The sequence below is a fragment of the Vicia villosa genome, linkage group LG2, assembly GCF_029867415.1.
Source record: "Vicia villosa cultivar HV-30 ecotype Madison, WI linkage group LG2, Vvil1.0, whole genome shotgun sequence".
Lineage (NCBI taxonomy): Eukaryota > Viridiplantae > Streptophyta > Magnoliopsida > Fabales > Fabaceae > Vicia > Vicia villosa.
Genome location: NC_081181.1, coordinates 155,421,116 through 155,443,749, shown reverse-complemented (window position 1 = coordinate 155,443,749; position 22,634 = coordinate 155,421,116). Strand labels below are relative to the sequence as shown.

The 22,634-nt window shown below is 35.9% G+C and overlaps 1 long non-coding RNA gene across 2 annotated transcripts; it reads left to right on the top strand.

Annotated features, from left to right (window-relative positions):
- Positions 1 to 19,598: 19,598 nt before the first annotated feature.
- LOC131647151 (uncharacterized) lies at positions 19,599 to 22,210 on the top strand. 2 transcript variants are annotated; one of them, XR_009297752.1, is made up of 5 exons: positions 19,599 to 20,311; positions 20,431 to 20,524; positions 21,391 to 21,510; positions 21,642 to 21,709; positions 21,848 to 22,210. It is a non-coding gene; the product is annotated as an uncharacterized LOC131647151 (long non-coding RNA). The 2 variants fall into 2 exon arrangements; XR_009297751.1 differs by having other exon boundaries at positions 19,601 to 20,311; positions 21,642 to 21,684.
- The last annotated feature ends 424 nt before the right edge of the window (positions 22,211 to 22,634 follow it).

The following is a 22,634-nucleotide window of genomic DNA, read 5'->3' as shown; positions in this document are numbered from 1 at the left end:
CTACATTTATCCCATTTTGGACTAAAATTTGTTCGACTACATTAGAGATATTATTGTGTCCAACATTGACATCTTGCTGGATGTTCCTAAGAACCTGGTCAGCATCTTGATGCCTTTGTACTATTCTAGGGATCTCTTGCTCAATTTGATCTCCTTGTCCTATAGGTTCGACCCCTCTCACATTCGACCCTTGAGTAGTCGAAAGGTTTGGTTGTGGGGGCGCTCCAAAGAAATCTGCAATTCTGGCCATTTGTCCCGCCAATATTTCATAACTTTGATTCGTGTTATTTATCATGGGAGTAAAAACAGTTCCCATTTGTTGAGTAAGGGCATTCACCATTTCATGATTACTTTCGTCCATTTGTTGTCGAATTGACAACATTGACGTAGTACTTAAAGATGGCAAAACCTGGTGATTATATCCCATACTTATGGGTCGACCCCCCAGACTTGATGTGCTTGTAGCCATCATGCTGTCAGAATATAATGAAGGACTTGTGTGCAAACCTTGCATCATAGACGTGGGCATTCCAAACTGAGGGTTAAAACCTGGTGGAGGCATCATTCCATGAAACGGCGGTCGTAATGGATTCAATGGTGACCGTACATTCGTTGGTGATGATACCATTATTGCTGCCGTCGATCCACCAGTATTTGTTGCTCCAACTGGGGACGAATCTGCGGCATTTTGTGGTGTTCCTCCGGTCAGAACACCTCCTTGATTTCCAGAAAGATCAGAATTATTTGTATTAACTTCAGCCATGTTAGTTAATTTCCGACCACTTCTTAATATCATTCATAACTAAAGAAAAATAAAGAACAATCGACGGGTCCCACTGGGCGTGCCAATTTGTTTACCCAGAAAAATGGTAAACAAGCGCTAGTTTCCTTTTTAAAGGTTACTTTGCGGAGTCAACTAGAATACTCCAGGACTGATTGCTTTATTTTGTTATGTTATGTGTATCTGATTTGTATTAAATGTAAAATAGTGACTTTAACGTAAAAGTAAGCACTGAAATTAAAGGCTTTAAAGTAAATCAAAGCAATAAAAAAGAAAGACAGTAAATGTGCACTGAAAGATAAAATGTAGTGTAAAATGATTGCATTTAATTAAACTGGTACGCATACGTACATTCCGAAGTTGCACTCGTTACTCATTGCGCAGAGATTTGAGTTTACTCGTGTGTATGTAGAAAATGCGGACCCCTAACTATTCCTATGAAACTTGCTTAAATAGAAAAAATAAAATAACTACTACTAATGGTCGACTGGCTATCAGTCAACACGTGTCTTCGACATGCAAGATCTTCAATTGTGAGACTTCCACGCGTCCTGTGAGAACTGCCAGAAAAACTGCCTGGAACTGCCTCTTAACTTCTACTGCTTCTCGACCTCCACTTCAGCTTTTGCAGCCAAAAATCCTTAAGTCTTCGCATCCTTTTGGTCTGGTCGAACGTTGAAGCCTCAGATGACCTTCCTAGTCGAACAGCTTCGACTACTAACATTATTTGGTCGAATCGCTTCGACCCAGCTGGTAATGTAGATATTAACTTGAGGCCCAATTACCAATTTAGGGCCTTTTTACCAAATTGAGGCCCAATTGCCAATTTTGGGCCTTAGTTGCCCATTTATTTAGTAAGTCGAAATCCAAGGGTAACAGGGGGTTACCCCCATCGAAAAACCCAAATTACCCCTGCTTCGGAAATGAACTTCCGAAGCATTTTTTTTTTTAAAAAAAAATTCCACAGTTCGGAAGTGCATCTCCGAAAGCACCTCATGGGGGGTGTTTTTGGAGATGAACTTCCGAAAATACCTTTGTTCAGATTTTGGGGGGTTTCGGAAATGAACTTCCGAATTATGCAGAAACTGTGTTTTTTTAATGTTTTTCTTAACAGTCTCGTATTTTTAATTAAAGGAAAGCAGGAAATAAAATAAGCGATATATAAACAGAAAAAACTAATATGATAAAAAAAGTAATATATACAAGCCGATCCAAATCCAAATAAAAATAGTGTGCTAAAGATACAATCCGAAAACAAAAAATAAATAAACCCGACCACTACTGGGTGTGCCTAACCCTCTCTCCCTGGGACCTCCTCTGCCGCCTGTATGTCGCCGCACGGCCCGCATCAGTGACGATCATCTCCATCACGGCGACTGCCTCTGGACCACCCTTGTCATACCCCAAAATTTGCCCACGCTTTTCAAAAAAAATTTCAAAGTTATTTCAAAATTGAGTTTTTATAAAATCTTGGATTCATTTACATTGACATCCTAGATTTTATAAATATTCGATTTAAAGTCTATTTTAAAATATAATAATTTACTCTTAAATTATTTATATTTTAATAAATAGCAAAATGTTGGCCGATGCTTCATGCACTTTCAATTGGCTTTTTAATTCAAATAAATAATATAGCACAATTGGTAAGGAAGTAAGTTTGCAAGTATAAGTTCCCGGGTTCAAATCCCACTTCTAACATTTTTTCTTTTTATTTGTTTCTAACTATAGATTTAATTTAATTTTTCATTTATATTAAAATAATAAAATCACAAAAAAAAATAAGTTTTTCTTTTTAATCATTTAATTCTCGTTTTTTAATATTCATTTTTTTACTTATATTTAAAATAAATAAAAAAAAACCTTTTTTTAATATTTAAATATTATTTTCGTAATTATTATTTATTAAAAAAAATAAAAAAATATTTTTTTCTTTATTCATATTTTATTCACAAAAAATCCTAAAAAATCATAAAATATTTTAAAAATCCAAATCTCTTTTTATTTATTTTATTTTTACTCAGAGTATATTTTTGTTTTTTCTATTACTTTCTTTTATTTTTTTATTTAGTGTTAATATTATTATTACTACTATTATAATTATTAAAATCAAAACAAATAAAGAGTAGCGCCTTTTTTTTTTAGGATTCTAGAAACAAAATCAAACTTATTCATTAGCCTTAAACCTCCTTCAAAGACCATGTCTCTCATATTTTAGAAAGTTTTCAAATTTTTTAGGAAATAATCTCTCACTTTTATGATCATCAAAGCATTGTTCTTTCCATCATTTCCCACTCTTCTCCTCTATATAAAGGCAACCTCATCACACACAAAAGGAGGGGGAAAAAGAAAAACATACGATTTCACAGCCTCAAGAACACGTTCCAAAACTTTCAAAAAAAAAACTTCAAAAACTAGGGCGTACGGATTTGTGCACTACAGCCACCTTCAATCCAAGTCAATCACCCCAAACTCTTCCTGAGACATCAAAGATGTCACATTTAATGGAACTGTGTGGTTTTGTTTTTTTTGTTTGGTGTTATTTGTAGGTGCTACGAGGAAAGGGCCGTCGGAGAAGAAGAAGATGACCGCTGTGGGCGTTGGTTTGACAAATGCAGGTGGTGGTCATTATTTGCGTGGCGCGTTAGAGCTTCCAAATGCAAATAGTTTGTTTGTTTTGTCTCCAAATTATCATTAACTAAAATTAAAATAACAAAATAGTTAACCAGTAAATCATTTCATAAGATAATAATGAATAATAGTGTTAGAGTTAGTTTTTATTTCACTTAATCTAAACTTTGTCTTAATTAAAAAAAACTAATTTGGTTTGTATATAACCTTTGTTTATTTCTAATTGATAAAAATCTCACAAAATCAAATAAAAATCAATTTAGGATTAATTTAATTTTCTTTTTAAATTAATGTTTTTTTTATATAATTAATTTGCTATTAGTATCAAAATTGTAAATATTCTTGTATTTAATTTCTTTAATTTTTGTTTCGTTAAAATAATAACTCATAAAAAACAATTTTAGATTAGTTATTTTAATTTAAATCTAATTTACTTTATTAATTTGTTGATAACTAAATTAATTTTGTAAAAAGTTTTAAATTAAAAGTATATAATTATTAGTTTATTTTTAGGATTTTATTTGTTTAAATATTGGGTTTAATTTTGTTCCTTTTAAATAACTTAGGATATAATTAGTTTAATTCTAAAATACATTCTAAAAAATATAAACATCAAAACTTTCTTCCAAATGTTATCTTCTATCGTTATTTAATTTTCTTAGAACAATTGTATAGGCGCTCATATTTTGTAATAGTTTCAATTATGTTCTTTTATTTTTTAGCACTTCCCCCAATTTTTATTGTAAACCCCTAACCCCGAGGCCTTGTAATAGTTAGGATTTATTTTCTGCTTTTTACTTTCTGCACTATATACTTGTTAGATGTATGTTTAGGATTGTATGGTAAGATTTAAAAATAACCGATAGATCATTTTCAAATCAAAGATAAATAAAAAATAACTGAATTTAACACACGTGATTGCTGCACACACTCACCTCTAGGGTACGCCCCTCTTGTTTGCCTTATGGATAATTATAAAGGTCGTGTCCCTCGAACGTAGAGGTACCAATTAGCAAAGTCCCCCGATTTGAAAATCATTGCAAAGATCATAAGTCCCTCGATGACCCGCGATGTTGCCTCGATAATATGATCTAGTCCCTCGAACGGTCGCCTACGAAACAATGATTGTCCCTTCGAATATTGCTAAAGGTACCTCTACCTGTCGCCTTCAACGACCTCGATGACCCTTCGATGACCCGCACGTCCAATAAACAAGGATTTCCTACTTCTATATAGTATGGAAAATCCTAGGAATTTTAAAAGGTATAGAAAAAGACCAACTATTTAGGGTAGTGCTCTTAATATGCCTAGCTCAATAAAAAACATCTTTTCAAAACTCTTTCGAAATACTAAGGCTACGCATTTACGCTAAAGTCCTTATGTCCCTTTTCAACTCAAAACAAACAAACAAACATGAGCTAAGCAAGTTAAGAGCCCGTAGATAACTACGGATGAAAAGGGTGCTTGCACCTTCCCTTTTCATAACTTACCCCCCGAGCCCGTTTTCTTTTCAAAAGGTCTTTTTCTGTACTTTTTACCTTTCCTAACATTGGACAAAATAAAAGTCGGTGGCGACTCATGCTCACCGCAACATTGTTGCATACTAAAAATAAAAGTCAGTTCACCGAGTTACAGAACTGGCGACTCTGCTGGGGATAAATAAAAAGAGGGGTTACCTTAGAGCTTAGTTCATTTTAATACTTGTTTTTTTGTTTTGATTACTTTACCTTTCAAGGTTGTTTGGGCATTTGAATGGAAGATGAATCCTATACCCGGATTCGAGTGCACCATAAGATAGGAAGTGGCATAGTCATGGCGACCTCCCTTGTGCATGCTTGGGCTTGGTCAATATGAAGTTCACGCTTGAGTTAGGCCTCCACTGGTTATTCTGTACCTCTTTTGCATGAGAGAGGTTTACGTATGTACCTTTGGGTGCGTCGGAGCTCAAGGACCTTTAGTCACCTTTAACCCATCCTGACTTTTAGGATCGTAGTGGGAGGGCTATTCTTGATGCATGTCAAGTTATGGTCGCGACCCGATACTATAACTCAGATAGGTTTCTTCTTAAAGTATCATTGCGTGGTATGCATGTACCATGTTCGAGGGTGCTTTAGAGGGGCTGACAATTCTGAGTAACTGGTAGAACCCTGTTGCTGAAATCTCTTTATCCATAGAAGTACCTTTGGGGAAGGGTAATCACCTGGTCATACTCCATGCAAGCCGTAAACCTAAGGACTCTTGTGTGACATGTTTGTTATCTAACCACTTGATCTCCTTGCAGGTTTTTGTTTGTAGGACTTACTTGTCCATACTACCCTATGCCTTTACATAACGTGCTGACTAACCTTTTTCAGGGATCTTAAGTATTTAGGATGCATAATTCCCAAGCACTGTTATGGAAGGACTATCAAGAGCCTTAATTCATATCATGGGGCAAGAGGATTTATTTTCCTCTAGCCAGATGCTCTCAAACTCAAAGGTATAATTCCTATCAAGGGGCAAGAGGATTTATTTTCCTCTAGCCGGATGCTTTTCAAATTCAAAAGTACAATAAACTTCTGTCAAGGGGCAAGAGGATTTATTTTTCTCTAGCTAGATGCCGTCAAATTCAAGGGTACAGTTCCTATCAAGGGGCGAGAGGATTTTATTTTCCTTTAGCCATATGCCTTTAAACTCAAAAGTAACATACCCCGAATCAGAGGCTATGACCCACTGGATATGGTGAGCTCGATTCTTGTAGAAGGACGTTCAAAGACGGAAGTCGAAGTTCTTCAACAAAGCTGCAACTACATGTCAATGTTGCAAATTGGGTTCCAAAAAGATCCTTGAAACCATTGCATATGCATTTGCATACATATCATTGCATAACAGGTTTCCAGACAACGAGCTTCTCATTTTCTACCTCAAATCCCTAAAGCTTGATACTTACAACTCCTTTGTGGCTTCGTCAGAATCTTCTTCTTAGAAGTAATCTGTAGTTTAGATACGAACGCTTGGTTCGGTTTCCTCTCTGGGGCACTTGGTCAGTCGATCGATAATTGCCAACCAGTCCGAGATAAGGTACAAGACCTGATTGATGCAAAGGATATCATATTCACACCTGCAGGCCAGATTTGAAGTTCTCCTTCGACTCAATGGACCTTCTGAAGCAATAAGTCCATACGGAGAAAATCTCCTCAATATTGGCAATTCGTAATTTCTCATGCATTTTCATGCGTAATCTTTCTTGTTCTTGTTCAATACTGTCTATATGCAATACTTGTTTGTTTTTTAACTATAATAACGATGCATTGGATGTGTTTGTCTTGAAAAAATTCATTCGCTCTCGCTCTAATATGTTCTTATTTGCTTGTGATACCAAACTCTCAATGATAAAGCATGATGACTCTGAAGGGAGAATGACGAACACATAATACCAATAATCTCAAATGGTGTGCTTTCGAGTAAAACCCTGTTGATGATGTACAGGCATTGTTTCAAATCCCCAAACACTGGAGATATAAGGAAGTTAATCCCTTGTCAACCCCGTTGAGCCTTGAAGTAGGAGTTTTCTTTTTATATGAAAAACCCTCATATTTAACCTAGGGGAAGGGTAGTGTTCAGTTAACGTGATTGAGTGTTCAACATTCATCAGGAGCACGCATCAAAAGATACAACAATGGCTATCCTTCAAAATATTGAGGAAAAGTCAATACCACAATGGTCATCTCTCGTAAATCAAGAAATGAGGCAGTCACAATATTTCCAATCAATCAAAGACATCTCAGGGTCACATGGTTTGTTAAAAAAAAAAAAGAGGAAAAAATGAATCGAAAAAGAAAAAAGAAAAGAAAGCCCGCTAAGTCAACAAAGTTGAAAACAAGTGACTTAGGCAAAAATTAGGGCATCCCGCTGGACTTCAAACCCGAAATTCAAAGAATTTGTCCAGACAAAAGTCAAAGAAAAATGAAAAAAAAAAAAACCTGAAAAGGATTGCGAAACAAAAGATCCTTAACAAAAAAGTCATGTGATCAGACACCAAATACAAAAGGTAGAGTGACTGCCATGTCTAAACACCTCATCGATTCCTTAATTGTCTCAAACTCCTCTTGAAGGATGAATGCTCGCATCAAGTTAATTGAACTTAGGTTGGAGAACATCACGAAGGGGGTGGGCACCAATAAAATTTTGAGCCTAAAAATCCTTTTTTCTAAAAACCGTGAACCTGGCCACGTTACAACCCTCAAAAGTCCTAACTGAAGCAGGGTTAATTCGAAAGCATACTTCACGAAAAATATGGTAAACTGACTCCTAGGAGTTTTGCTAAACACTTGAGTTGGTATCACACCATCTTTCACAAAAAAATCGATGTTTTGACATCCTTTCAAAAAAGGTCTTCTTCAAACTTCAAGACAAACATGAACTTTGCATTACAATTATATTTCTCATAATAAACATTCTTGCATATGAACAAGTACTTGATACCAGGAAAGCTTCCGTCATGAGCTGCAGATGAGAGGTCTAATCCTCTCAAGAGACAAATTGTCTTCAGAACTCCGTTGAGTTCGAGCGAGAACATCTCAAATACTGATCACCCTCGGGGGCACAAAAGCAGTTGGATACTCTATTGAGTAATAGTTCAGTCAATCTAGGGCAATCAGGTCAAGATTCAAGGGATGTCTCCAAACTGTTGAACGACCATGAGCATTCACCCAAGCATAGTTGAAACTACCTCCAACCCGGATCAATCAGAGGCATTGTTCCTAAACTCATGATACTGGGGCAGGTTGCTTATAACAGCACAAATCTCAGGAAGCTCTCCCTACAAACAGAGTCGCTTCAAAAGCACGTCAAAAGCAGAATTATTTCCTACGAATGACTCATTTGGTTAAAATGCCAATATGTACAAGGGGCATGACATGTTATTGTCCAATTCATCTGGGGCAGTCAAGTCGAGATTCAAATAATCTCTCAAAGGCGCTGAACAGTCAGGGATTTATTTTCCCCGCAAAACACTGCTACAATCTGTTGTCGTCATTAACAATATTTTGCATTCATACATCATACACCTCGTGGCATATGCATAACACTCTCATTCATTTCAGAAAACATACAATACATTACATGCATCATGACATTGCACAAAAGCTAACTTTTCCTTTCAGGTCGACCAACCGGTCATGAAAATATCATTTACAAAACCAATTTCTATCAAATATACAGTCTGGAAGCTTGAACCCCAGATTCTCAACAGATATGTTCCGGAAGCTTGAACCCCGGATAATCTGAATTCTACGACAGAAACGTTCCGGAAGCATGAACCCCAGATAATCTGAAATCTACGACAGAAACGTTCCGGAAGCATGAACCCCGGATGTTCTGAAATCTACGGCAGATATGTTTCGGAAGCTTGAACCCCGAATGATCTGAATTCTACAACAGATATGTTCCGGAAGCTTGAACCCCGGATAATCTGAAATCTACGACAGAAACGTTCCGGAAGCATGAACCCCGGATGTTCTGAAATCTACGGCAGATATGTTTCGGAAGCTTGAACCCCGAATGATCTGAATTCTACAACAGATATGTTCCGGAAGCTTGAACCCCGGATAATCTGAATTCTACGACAGAAACATTCCGGAAGCCTGAACCCCGGATGTTCTGAAATCTACGGCAGATATGTTTCGGAAGCTTGAACCCCGAATGATCTGAATTTTACAACAGATATGTTCCGGAAGCTTGAACCCCGGATAATCTGAATTCTACGACAGAAACGTTCCGGAAGCATGAACCCCGGATGTTCTGAAATCTACGGCAGATATGTTTCGGAAGCTTGAACCCCGAATGATCTGAATTTTACAACAGATATGTTCCGGAAGCTTGAACCCCGGATAATCTGAATTCTACGACAGAAACGTTCCGGAAGCATGAACCCCGGATGTTCTGAAAACTACGACAGATATGTTTCGGAAGCTTGAACCCCGAATGATCTGAATTCTACAACAAATATGTTCCGGAAGCTTGAACCCCGGATAATCTGAAATCTACGACAGAAACGTTCCGGAAGCATGAACCCCGGATGTTCTGAAATCTACGGCAGATATGTTTCGGAAGCTTGAACCCCGAATGATCTGAATTCTACAACAAATATGTTCCGGAAGCTTGAACCCCATATAATCTGAAATCTACGACAGAAACGTTCCAGAAGCATGAACCCCGGATGTTTTGAAATCTACGTCAGATATGTTTCGGAAGCTTGAACCCCGAATGATCTGAATTCTACAACAGATATGTTCCGGAAGCTTGAACCCTGGATAATCTGAATTCTACAACGGAAACGTTCTGGAAGCCTGAACCCCGGATGTTCTGAAATCTATGGCAGATATGTTTCGAAAGCCTGAGCCCTGATTGATCTGAATTCTATGGTAGATGTTTCGGAAGCTCGAACCCCGAACATCTATGAATCTCTATTCCAGATATACGTTTGGAAGCTTGAACCCCAAACATTCTGAAGATCTATCATATACGCGCCATGGGAAGCATGACCCCCCAGGTTGCTGACAAGCATCTCAGTTAGGTGGCATCTCTAAGCCCATCTCAGACAGTTCTCTGTCAACCTCCGGATGGCATCTTTAAGCCCACCTCATACAAAAGTCCCTCCATCAACAAGGGCAAATTTCTGGGTATTCTAGTGTTCAATCCTCTTCCACCTTCAGATTCCGATAGGCACAAAAGTCAATCTACATCCTCAGGTTTAAGAAGATTGAACAGGGGCAGCTGTCATACCCCAAAATTTGCCCACGCTTTTCAAAAAAAATTTCAAAGTTATTTCAAAATTGAGTTTTTATAAAATCTTGGATTCATTTACATTGACATCCTAGATTTTATAAATATTCGATTTAAAGTCTATTTTAAAATATAATAATTTACTCTTAAATTATTTATATTTTAATAAATAGCAAAATGTTGGCCGATGCTTCATGCACTTTCAATTGGCTTTTTAATTCAAATAAATAATATAGCACAATTGGTAAGGAAGTAAGTTTGCAAGTATAAGTTCCCGGGTTCAAATCCCACTTCTAACATTTTTTCTTTTTATTTGTTTCTAACTATAGATTTAATTTAATTTTTCATTTATATTAAAATAATAAAATCACAAAAAAAAATAAGTTTTTCTTTTTAATCATTTAATTCTCGTTTTTTAATATTCATTTTTTTACTTATATTTAAAATAAATAAAAAAAAACCTTTTTTTAATATTTAAATATTATTTTCGTAATTATTATTTATTAAAAAAAATAAAAAAATATTTTTTTCTTTATTCATATTTTATTCACAAAAAATCCTAAAAAATCATAAAATATTTTAAAAATCCAAATCTCTTTTTATTTATTTTATTTTTACTCAGAGTATATTTTTGTTTTTTCTATTACTTTCTTTTATTTTTTTATTTAGTGTTAATATTATTATTACTACTATTATAATTATTAAAATCAAAACAAATAAAGAGTAGCGCCTTTTTTTTTTAGGATTCTAGAAACAAAATCAAACTTATTCATTAGCCTTAAACCTCCTTCAAAGACCATGTCTCTCATATTTTAGAAAGTTTTCAAATTTTTTAGGAAATAATCTCTCACTTTTATGATCATCAAAGCATTGTTCTTTCCATCATTTCCCACTCTTCTCCTCTATATAAAGGCAACCTCATCACACACAAAAGGAGGGGGAAAAAGAAAAACATACGATTTCACAGCCTCAAGAACACGTTCCAAAACTTTCAAAAAAAAAACTTCAAAAACTAGGGCGTACGGATTTGTGCACTACAGCCACCTTCAATCCAAGTCAATCACCCCAAACTCTTCCTGAGACATCAAAGATGTCACATTTAATGGAACTGTGTGGTTTTGTTTTTTTTGTTTGGTGTTATTTGTAGGTGCTACGAGGAAAGGGCCGTCGGAGAAGAAGAAGATGACCGCTGTGGGCGTTGGTTTGACAAATGCAGGTGGTGGTCATTATTTGCGTGGCGCGTTAGAGCTTCCAAATGCAAATAGTTTGTTTGTTTTGTCTCCAAATTATCATTAACTAAAATTAAAATAACAAAATAGTTAACCAGTAAATCATTTCATAAGATAATAATGAATAATAGTGTTAGAGTTAGTTTTTATTTCACTTAATCTAAACTTTGTCTTAATTAAAAAAAACTAATTTGGTTTGTATATAACCTTTGTTTATTTCTAATTGATAAAAATCTCACAAAATCAAATAAAAATCAATTTAGGATTAATTTAATTTTCTTTTTAAATTAATGTTTTTTTTATATAATTAATTTGCTATTAGTATCAAAATTGTAAATATTCTTGTATTTAATTTCTTTAATTTTTGTTTCGTTAAAATAATAACTCATAAAAAACAATTTTAGATTAGTTATTTTAATTTAAATCTAATTTACTTTATTAATTTGTTGATAACTAAATTAATTTTGTAAAAAGTTTTAAATTAAAAGTATATAATTATTAGTTTATTTTTAGGATTTTATTTGTTTAAATATTGGGTTTAATTTTGTTCCTTTTAAATAACTTAGGATATAATTAGTTTAATTCTAAAATACATTCTAAAAAATATAAACATCAAAACTTTCTTCCAAATGTTATCTTCTATCGTTATTTAATTTTCTTAGAACAATTGTATAGGCGCTCATATTTTGTAATAGTTTCAATTATGTTCTTTTATTTTTTAGCACTTCCCCCAATTTTTATTGTAAACCCCTAACCCCGAGGCCTTGTAATAGTTAGGATTTATTTTCTGCTTTTTACTTTCTGCACTATATACTTGTTAGATGTATGTTTAGGATTGTATGGTAAGATTTAAAAATAACCGATAGATCATTTTCAAATCAAAGATAAATAAAAAATAACTGAATTTAACACACGTGATTGCTGCACACACTCACCTCTAGGGTACGCCCCTCTTGTTTGCCTTATGGATAATTATAAAGGTCGTGTCCCTCGAACGTAGAGGTACCAATTAGCAAAGTCCCCCGATTTGAAAATCATTGCAAAGATCATAAGTCCCTCGATGACCCGCGATGTTGCCTCGATAATATGATCTAGTCCCTCGAACGGTCGCCTACGAAACAATGATTGTCCCTTCGAATATTGCTAAAGGTACCTCTACCTGTCGCCTTCAACGACCTCGATGACCCTTCGATGACCCGCACGTCCAATAAACAAGGATTTCCTACTTCTATATAGTATGGAAAATCCTAGGAATTTTAAAAGGTATAGAAAAAGACCAACTATTTAGGGTAGTGCTCTTAATATGCCTAGCTCAATAAAAAACATCTTTTCAAAACTCTTTCGAAATACTAAGGCTACGCATTTACGCTAAAGTCCTTATGTCCCTTTTCAACTCAAAACAAACAAACAAACATGAGCTAAGCAAGTTAAGAGCCCGTAGATAACTACGGATGAAAAGGGTGCTTGCACCTTCCCTTTTCATAACTTACCCCCCGAGCCCGTTTTCTTTTCAAAAGGTCTTTTTCTGTACTTTTTACCTTTCCTAACATTGGACAAAATAAAAGTCGGTGGCGACTCATGCTCACCGCAACATTGTTGCATACTAAAAATAAAAGTCAGTTCACCGAGTTACAACCCTGATGAACGACACCTCGATCCAACGCGTCCCGCCCAAGCATCTTTATCCCCTGGCAGATCGGCATGAGATCAATGGCGTGGTCATCCTCGGCCTGCTGGTTCTCTAGGATCTCCTCGTGTGCTGGCCTAGGAGCGCCGGGAACGTCGGGTCTCAGCAGAGGATGTGACACCCGGTAGAACCATGTGACGTATCCCTCCACACTGTGCTAGTCCTGTGTGACCTGAGTGCGACGGTACTCCTGCGGTACCACATGAAGCTGTCAGTCCTCCCATATGGCAGTGAGCTGCAGTCGGGTCACTATGTCGGGAGCAGCCTCAAAGGGTGACCTGGGTATCTGCTGCACGAATCTGAACTGACGCATGCACCGCTCAGGGAGATACCGGACCATGATGCCGGTCCCGCATGCCAACCAGCCTGAATATAAAGCAATGTCGTCAAAGGGAACAACCTGAGCGTAGTCGCTGAACGACCTCCAGGTGACATCGTTGTGCATCGTGCGGTCCAGGTATCCACGGTATGGTCCCACCGCATTGTTCCCCCTCTGGAGAACGTATCTGTCGGCCCTGGGCATGGCGTCAACGTACACATGATCGATGTGGAAGCCGTGGATGCGGGAGAAGTAGGAGATGATCCAGCTCTGAAACAAAAACACGATAATGTATTATAAAAAAATATGAAACATAAATAATTACGAAACAATTAAAATGAAACGTACCGTAAGTAGTATGCAGGATCCGACCAACTGCCCTGTCCTCTAGTTGGAGGCCTCATTCAGCTTCTGGTAGAGGTATGCCAGAGTAGCTGCCCCCCAGTTCCACTGGTGAACGGTATCCAGGTCCATGAAGTAGTGGAGGTAGGTCACGTCGACGTACCTTGCACTATTGTCCACAAAGCATGCAGCGCCTACCACATACATGTACCAGCACCGGAGAGTGCAGCCGCGGTGATACTGTGTAAATAGATCGTCACCCGCCTCCTCGGCATCGGTCGCCGCGTCCAGGTGGTGCTCGAAATAGCGGCTCAGTGTGGTGAACCGGGTATGAGGCCCATTTGTTGTGATGCACTCGAAGTCAGCAACTTCGGGCTCCATGCCCAAATAGAGCGCCATCCACTGACTGGCCTCGACCCTCTGGATCCGGGAGTGGGTCAACAGCGGCCCCCTGATGGGCAGGTGGAGAAGACACTGCACATCATGCAAGGTGATCGTCATCTCCCCAACCGGCAAGTGGAAAGAAGACGTCTCCTTGTGCCAGCGCTCCACAAATGCCCCCTGCATGCCGTGGCTGATGGTGGTGTACCCCGTCATGCAGGGCCCGCTAAGCCTTGAACCTCACACTGCGTCGTTAAACCACTCAGCTGCTGGTTTAAACAGGCTGAAAATCTTCCGGGTGTGGTTCACCATTTTCAAAGGATCTCTCTCCTGTTACAAAAAAAACAAATAAAAGCATATGTTAAATAGACCGTTAAGAAAATATCGAATAAACGTCTAAATTATAAACAGTTAAATTATAAAAAATACCTCTCCCTCCCAGATCCGCCGAGCGACGTGGTCGCGGTAGGAAATCAGCACGGAAGTGTCAAAGGGCCCTCCCGGGTAGCTGTCCTCCTGCTCATCCTCCTCCCCGGGTGGAGGGTCAACATCCAGTACCCCCTCCGGCTCGTGGTATGGCACTGCCACCTCCTCCTCCTGCTCCTCCTCCTCCTTTCGCTGGCGGGAAGAAGATACCCGAGCCAGCCGACTCCTAGATCCAGATGAAGAGGTACCCTCTCCCACGTCCACGGGAACTCGCACACGTCGTCCCCGGCCCTGCCCCCGTCCCTGTGTCGACGCCAGCTGCGCCGCCGCCCGCTCGCTTCTAGCCGACGCAGTCTGGGTCTCTCTACCCTGTCTGATGCGTGCTGGTTGGTTGCCTGACATGTTCCTGTAAACAATTGAAATCGATTAATATGCGAGACAAAAGAAAAAACTAAAAAAATTGCACTTCTGATACAATTCGGAAGTTCATTTCCGAAACTGGGATGGAGGTGTTTTCGGAAATGAACTTCCGAAACACTCCTGCGCAGAACTTCTCTGCAACCTCCAATGGCATACCCCAAAATCAAACTTCAAACCTATGTCTACACATTCTAAACATCCTAAATATCAGTACCAACCTAACCTAATACATTTTTTGCTATTTGTAAACACCCTAATATGAATTTTAATCATAGATCTAAAACTCAAAATGCTTACCGATTGAAGAGATTGGAGTGCTTTTTAATGTAGTATAGGAAGCTTATTGGAGCCTTTGATGTAGCCTTGGAAGTGTTTGCACAAAATTTCTTCTTTGGTTGTGTTTGATGTTGAATTAGGGTAAATGAATGGGGGAGGGGGAGTGTTTTGCTAAATCTGCAAAACGCGCAGTATTTCGGAAATGAACTTCCGAAATGCTGTTTTCGGAAATGAACTACCGAAATAAGACAATTTTTTTCAAAAAAAAAAGGCGCTTTCGAAGATGCATCTTCGAAAACACCTTTTTCTTGCATTTCAGAAATGCATTTCCGAAGTCAGGAATAGTTTGGGTTTTTCACCAGAGGTGAACTAGAAGGTTGGGAGGTGGCCAAAGAAATTTCCCAAAACAAACCTAAAAGTAAAAGAGGTTATTTTGGAAAGGCAGGGTAAGCCAAAACAAACCTAAAAGTAAAAGAGGTTATTTTGGAAAGGCATGCCTCAGGTATCATCATTGGCCACATAAAAAGAGCTCTATTTATAGAGAGGAATTAGATCAAAACTCATAAAAAAAATCCAATCCTAAGGCCCATTAAGAACCTTGACGTACTTGTGTCCAGGTGCGTCCAAGTGCAAAAATGATTAAAAATAGTTAGAAAAAAGATGGAAATGCACCAAGCGGGAATTGAACCCGTAACCTTTTTGTTTGCAAGTCTTTCATTCTTACCAATTGTGCTATGTTATTTATTTCAAGTAAAAAGCCAATTGAAAGTATATGAAGCATAGGCAAACATTTTTCTATTTATTAAAATATAACAATTTAAGTATAAACTATTATATTTTAAAATCGAATATTTATAAAAATAGGATATCAATGTAAATGAACCCTAAATTTTTATAAAACCAATTTTTGAAATAGCTTCGAAATTTTTGTCACTTAAAAGTGTGGGAAAATTTTGGGATATGACAATACTCCTCGTCTTACCAACCGGTTTTGTAAGGATGAGTTAGGTCAAACTCTAATATGAATAAATGGTTTATATCACAGTAGCTTTATATTCAAATAAACACTTCATTTTTCTTAAAATGGTAATTTTTTGAAGTGTGATTCGAAGCAAAATTATTCATGACTTACATCAATAAATGAATGTGAAATCAAGATTCATCACTACAAATGAGATTCGAATAACAATTTTCTCTGATTCGAATAAGAAGCAAGCATGATTTGAATCAAGCTAAAGATTGATTCGAACAAAAAATTTATTTCAAAATCAAGATTTCAGTTCTGTTAGCAGGATTCCAATAAGAGATTTCCTTCACTTAAATCATTAACACAAATCAATGATTCAAATCAAATTGTCAAATTCAGGGTTTTAAGTTCTAGATTCAACTTTCTCCTATGACTCGAATCATATCCATTGCACTTGACTTGAATCTAATAGATATTTTTATTCAATTTTAGTGTTCTATCTCAAGTAGGGGTGGAAAAATGGGCCGCCATGCCCGTCTTGAGCCTGCCATAAAAAAAGTGGGGCGGGCAAGCCCGTCAAGTAGAAATGGGCATAAAAATCAAGCCCACCCCACGAAGGTGGCGGGTTGGCGGGCGGCAGGCTTGCCCGCCTATTTTTTTATCTTTCATCTTTTTAATAGATTAATATGTTTTTTTTTACATTTCAATTAAAATTTTCACTTATTTTTTAGAACAATTTTTATAAAGCACCTTTTTAGTAAATTTTACTTAAAAAAGTGCTGCATATATTCACAAATAAATACATAAATTAAACCATCAACAATTAGAATTACTAGAATTAACTTAAAAATGGCGGGCTTAAGATAGGATGGGCTGAACGAATACATGGAGCGGGCTTTGGCGAGCAATGGGTTTTGGCGGGTTGAGCATTGGCGGGCGGCGGATTTTTGCGGGGCGGACTTTGGTGGACGGCGGATCCAAAGTCCCAAACCAACACGCCATTTTATGGCGGGTGCGCGGGTCGGCCTGGCGGGCCACAACCTGTTTTGTCACCCCTAATCTCAAGCATATATGAATACTTTTTCTCAGTTTTTAGTGTATGATAACATCATAACTTTCAGATTTTTTTGAAATAGAGATTTTAGCTCTCAAAGTACACCAAATCACAATTAGATTGAATCTGCATTCATCTTTAACCTATAGCAAGATACCATGAGTTAGTTTCTTCTCAATTCATAGAGAAAATGAAATGTATAATAGAGGATTGACTTTTATTGTTGATGTTTGTGAAATTCTTGAGTCTCAAGTTAAGATTAGTATTAAGTGGCGTTGTTGGAAATTGACAATCCAGCAAGAGCAAAAAGAAAGAATTTCTTCTCCATCGAAGACTTTGACAAAACTAAGTAAATGTTGTTGCGAAATGAAGTTGGGAGTATCAATTCTTTCAGACAAGCGAAAAGCTCAGACAAGGTACAAGTAGGATTAAGTAAAGATTGCTGAAGAACAGATGTTAGGAACGAATCTTGGATCTGAGTAAATGGACGATCAAGAGTGATTGAAGGTCTTTGGATTTCAATAATTTGGCTTGTGTGTAATAGAATAAGGAAAGATTTAGATTGAAAATTTTATTTTTTGTTTTAAATTTAACCATTTGGTTCTTTGATTGTATAAAACGCACCTTGCAAAATTGTCAAAATAGTGAAAGATTACAAATTTTCAAAGGTCTGTCATTGGAAACTAAATTAGGCGCAAAGCGAGGACGAGCGTACTTAACCAGTATAAACTTTGGTGCAGTCTTCACTTTCCCTATCTCATTTTAATTTTTTTTATAAAGAATCGCAAGTTTTAGGTTTTTACGCTTTCTTAGAAATCGCATGTTGTTAAGCTTATTTTGTTCATAGCGACTTCTTGTATAAAGTTTAGGTCTAATAGTAATTAAGTCATATGGATTATCTTTTCTTGCGATTGAAGTTATTTGTAATTGTAATGTTAGATTGATTAAATTGATCAATAAAATTTTATTTAGACACCTCATCTAATCTATTTTGTATGTTGATTCATTCATTGATATGGTAGATTGTTCAGAATTCCATATTTAATTCTATTGTATGAATATAGAGTAACTCGTGATATCAACCCAACACATATGCAATAAATTTTCTGCTGCTAGAATTTGAAAAACTTTGATATTTTACAAAACCTTTTTGAAATAATTTTTTAAGGTAAGGTCTATTCAACCACCTTTCTTGACCTTTCTCGCCCATATTCTCTCCCTAACAATTTTCATCAAGAGCTAGTCTTTTGATCACGTCAAACAATTTCAAAATTTGATAATACAAGCAACGACGATCCAAAAAGTGCGTACAATAAAGATCATCTATAACAATGCTGTTTGAAAAGTTTACCTAGCACGAACGTGAATGAAATAAACTAGAAGCGAGTGAAGCTAAAGCAAAGAGGAAAGAGAAATTAAGAGAAGAAAATAGAGCATCTCCTTGAAAGCATCCACTTCCAGGGCCAAGGTAGAGGAAAATGGTGAAAATATCGACGATGATGATTCTTCTAAGGAAGAACAGATGGGTTTGTTCATGAAACACTGCAATAAGTAAATCAAAAGAAATTATTTCAAGCATTCAGACAATAATTTAATAAACTTCAAAAGGTCCCATCTATCAAATAATATGGAAGAGAAAAAGAAAGATGGCAAACATGTGACTTATTATAAATGTGGTAAATTCGATCGTTGCAAACTATTTGTCTAAATCTGATAAAGATAAGAATAAACAAGACTTCTACAAGACGAAAGACAAAAACGTCAAAGTTCATAGAGCTTATATAGAATGAGAAGAAGAAGAGGACGAAGATTCCTCATTATCAAGATTAAGTTTGGATGACAACGAGATTTCTCGTCTATGCTTAATGGCACGATACAAGTTTGGATTCAGATTTTAAGCATTCTTATAATCAATTGTCTAAAGCATTTATTGAAATGCGTGTTTATATTTTAAATGCTTTTAAGAAGACTTCTCTTCAAAAGAAAAAGATTTCAAAATTTAAGAGAGAAATTTTAAGTCTTAGTAGCATTTTAGAGTCCTTGAAAGAGGAACATGCATCTCTAATAAATGAGAATTAGTATATTTTTAATACTTTAGAACACTAGTACAAAAATACCTTTATAATAGAGGTTGTTAAGTCAGTTCACTTTCCATCTGACCTAAGAAGTGATACGGTGGCAATTCCGTAAATATTTGCAACTTTGTTAGGTCAGTTACCCTTAAAATTTACTTAACAAAGGATAAATATAAAAAATATAATTCGTATTAAATTCCAATTTGCACAATGCGGGAATCGAAGTGACTACCCTTAATAAAACTTAAGATTAGAAAAATATACAAAATCAAACTCATCATTCGTATTCATAAAAACGCAAACCCTTTTTCTTCTTCTCAATTTCTTCTTCACGCGACTTCACTTCAAATTCTTCTTCTCTTCACTGCAAACTCAATCTTCACTGCAAATCGTTCTTCACTACAAACCCTTCATTCAACAAAGGAACCCCTTTGTTAAACTCTTCTCACGAACCCAGAAATCCCTTCGTCAAACTCGAATCCTTCACATAAAACCTAGAAATCGCACTCTTCACTGCCGAGAAATCGAACCCCTCCCTGCAAATTTGAAGCCCTAACTTTCTGGAAGGCAATATTCATTCGTATGTATGTAATTTGTAAACCCTAACTTTTATTTTTTCTGATATTTCAGTTTCAGTTTCTGTTGCTATTTCTATTATTTTTTGTTATTGTTGTTATTATTATCATTATTATTATTATTATTATTATTATTATTATTATTATTATTATTATTATTATTATTATTATTGTTGTTGTTGTTGTTGTTGTTGTTGTTGTTGTTGTTGTTGTTGTTGTTGTTGTTGTTGTTGTTGTTGTTGTTGTTGCAAGAGGGTGTGAATAAGGTTTCAATTCGTGAATGTGAAGATATCATCAAAGCACAGTTATTCCAGTTGCATACATACAGTGTTGCCCTTAAGCAGCAACAATACCTACTCCCTGACACACTTCGTAATTTAGAGGTATTAACAAGACTTAACTAGTAGTTATTCTATTCTATTCTAACATTTAATTCCATGCATATTATATACTTTAATGATTATATATGTGTAAATCTAATTATTAAATTTGGTCATTCTAGACAGAAAAGGTTGACTCGGAGAACACGCTTGTTGAAGACCAGAGACAACCCAAGGATGAAGGGGATCCCTATCTATCAACACATGAAGACAATGGTATGTATAATTATTCAATAATTGTTTTTGACTCTATTATCATGACTGGTTCAGAGCCAATTGGACCTAATTTTGTGGTTGGTTTACATATCTGATAATGCTATATACATATATTTGTTTATCTTTAGGAGTTCATAATTATAATATTTGAAATAAGAATGGAAATTGGAAATAAAGATTTGAATATCGGTGGATGTTTCCTGTTGTTTTTATGGGCTTAAACCATTTTTTTATAGGGTTCAAGGATGAAAACATGTGTTTCGGATGTATGTGTGGTTAAAACAGTTAGATAACACCTTATGTTCTGTCAATTGAAAAAGTTGGTTGTCTTACTTTGGTGGAAAATGAATTTGAAATTTGTTAACATTTCAAGTATTTATTTACTAGTAGTGTCTATGGTTATAGAAAGGTATGGATATAACAATTTTAATAAATCTTATTGGTGGCTCTTTTTTGTTATCCTTCAATTTTTTAGAGTTAAACATAATGGTTGAATTTTTTTCCATCTTAGCTACCCAGAATAAAAGTGAGTCCTGGTGGTGCTTATGTTTGAACATAAGAACTCTCTCACACTAGATCACAATGACACTTGATTATATTTATACTTAGTTGAATCATAGAAATATTTCCAGAAAGCAAATTGGATGTGTCAATTAACTAATTTTCATTGTAGGGATTAATACTATGTACTCTGCCTCAACTAAACAAGCATCATTATGTTCATTGTGTGTTTGAATGAAGTTGATTCTAACGTTGCTATTATATATGTAATTTAGTTTTCTATATAGAGAATCTTTTTGTATCATTTGTAGTACTCTCATAATTGATATATGGAGCATTTGTTTCATGTTCACAAAATTGTTCAGTGGCAAGCCTTACAATTTTACAACAAGGTGGTGTGGTTTCTTCAATTTTGGATGCTTACAAATATATTTCCTATAACGTAGGGAGCTGGAATTTGTTAACGAACCAAATAGTTTACATGAGTAAGTGCCATTATATATACTTCTTAATTGAAAGTGTAAAAGGATAGTCTGCTCAAATTTTTTTTCTTCTTTTTTAAATGTTTGAATTAGGATTTGTAGGACTGAACTTTCATGTGAATGTTATGTTGCAGAAAGCAATTGGAGCAATTGTTGAGACACCAAAATAGAATCCAAGTATGATGAGATTGTTGCATATAGAGTAATATTTTTGTCTCAAATATATTATCTTAATGGTTATTTTGGACCAGTGTGTAAAGTGATGCGGGGCGCTTTCTCTGGTCCCTGTTAGTTAGATGTTGATTTATGATTTGTTTCAATTGGTTGGACATGATTTTAGGTGGTATCAATAATTCTGCATAATGGTGGAGAAGCTGCTAGTTTTAGGATCATCAAAGGGAAGGTGTCTGCTGCAATTTGGTGACAAAATTCAGAATCAGAGTTGATCTTTAGAATTTTCAAGAGACTCCTTAATCGAATGTTGCAAGTCAAGAGGTGGTTGGGATCCTTGCTGCTTTGATATGTTGAGTTATGTTTATACTCATGAGATCTAACTTATTATACATTGATATAGATGAATTATGTTACCAACTATTTTAATAAATTGGCATATGGCTTTTTCAATTTTGTCTTGCTGGAGAAACCATGTATATATAATCATGAATTTTCTTATAGCGAAACGATAATTATTTACTTGGGTTAATGTTGGCTTTCATTACATATATACCTTTTTGTCCGTTTAATGTGTAGATTTTCTGCATATATGCAGATATAAGAAAAGTAAATTTAAAAAAAAAAAAAACTTCTTAGGTCGGTTAATTAGTTTCACTATAACCAACTTAAGAAGACTTTGTTAAGTCAGTTCAAAATCCGACTTAATAAGTCAAAACTTGTTATGTCGCCTTTTCTTAAGTCAGGTACGGAACCGACTTAAGAAGTCTTATTTACCCGACTTAACAAGTGTTTTTTGTACTAGTGGAAGAAACTAGTAGAAGACCTGTGCGTCCACACGGGTAATTCAAATCTTAAGATGAATAATGTATTGCAAATGTATAAAAAAAACTTTAATAATTGGAATGGGTAATGTTAAATTAAGATTCATAAAATATAATATAGATGTAATGAAG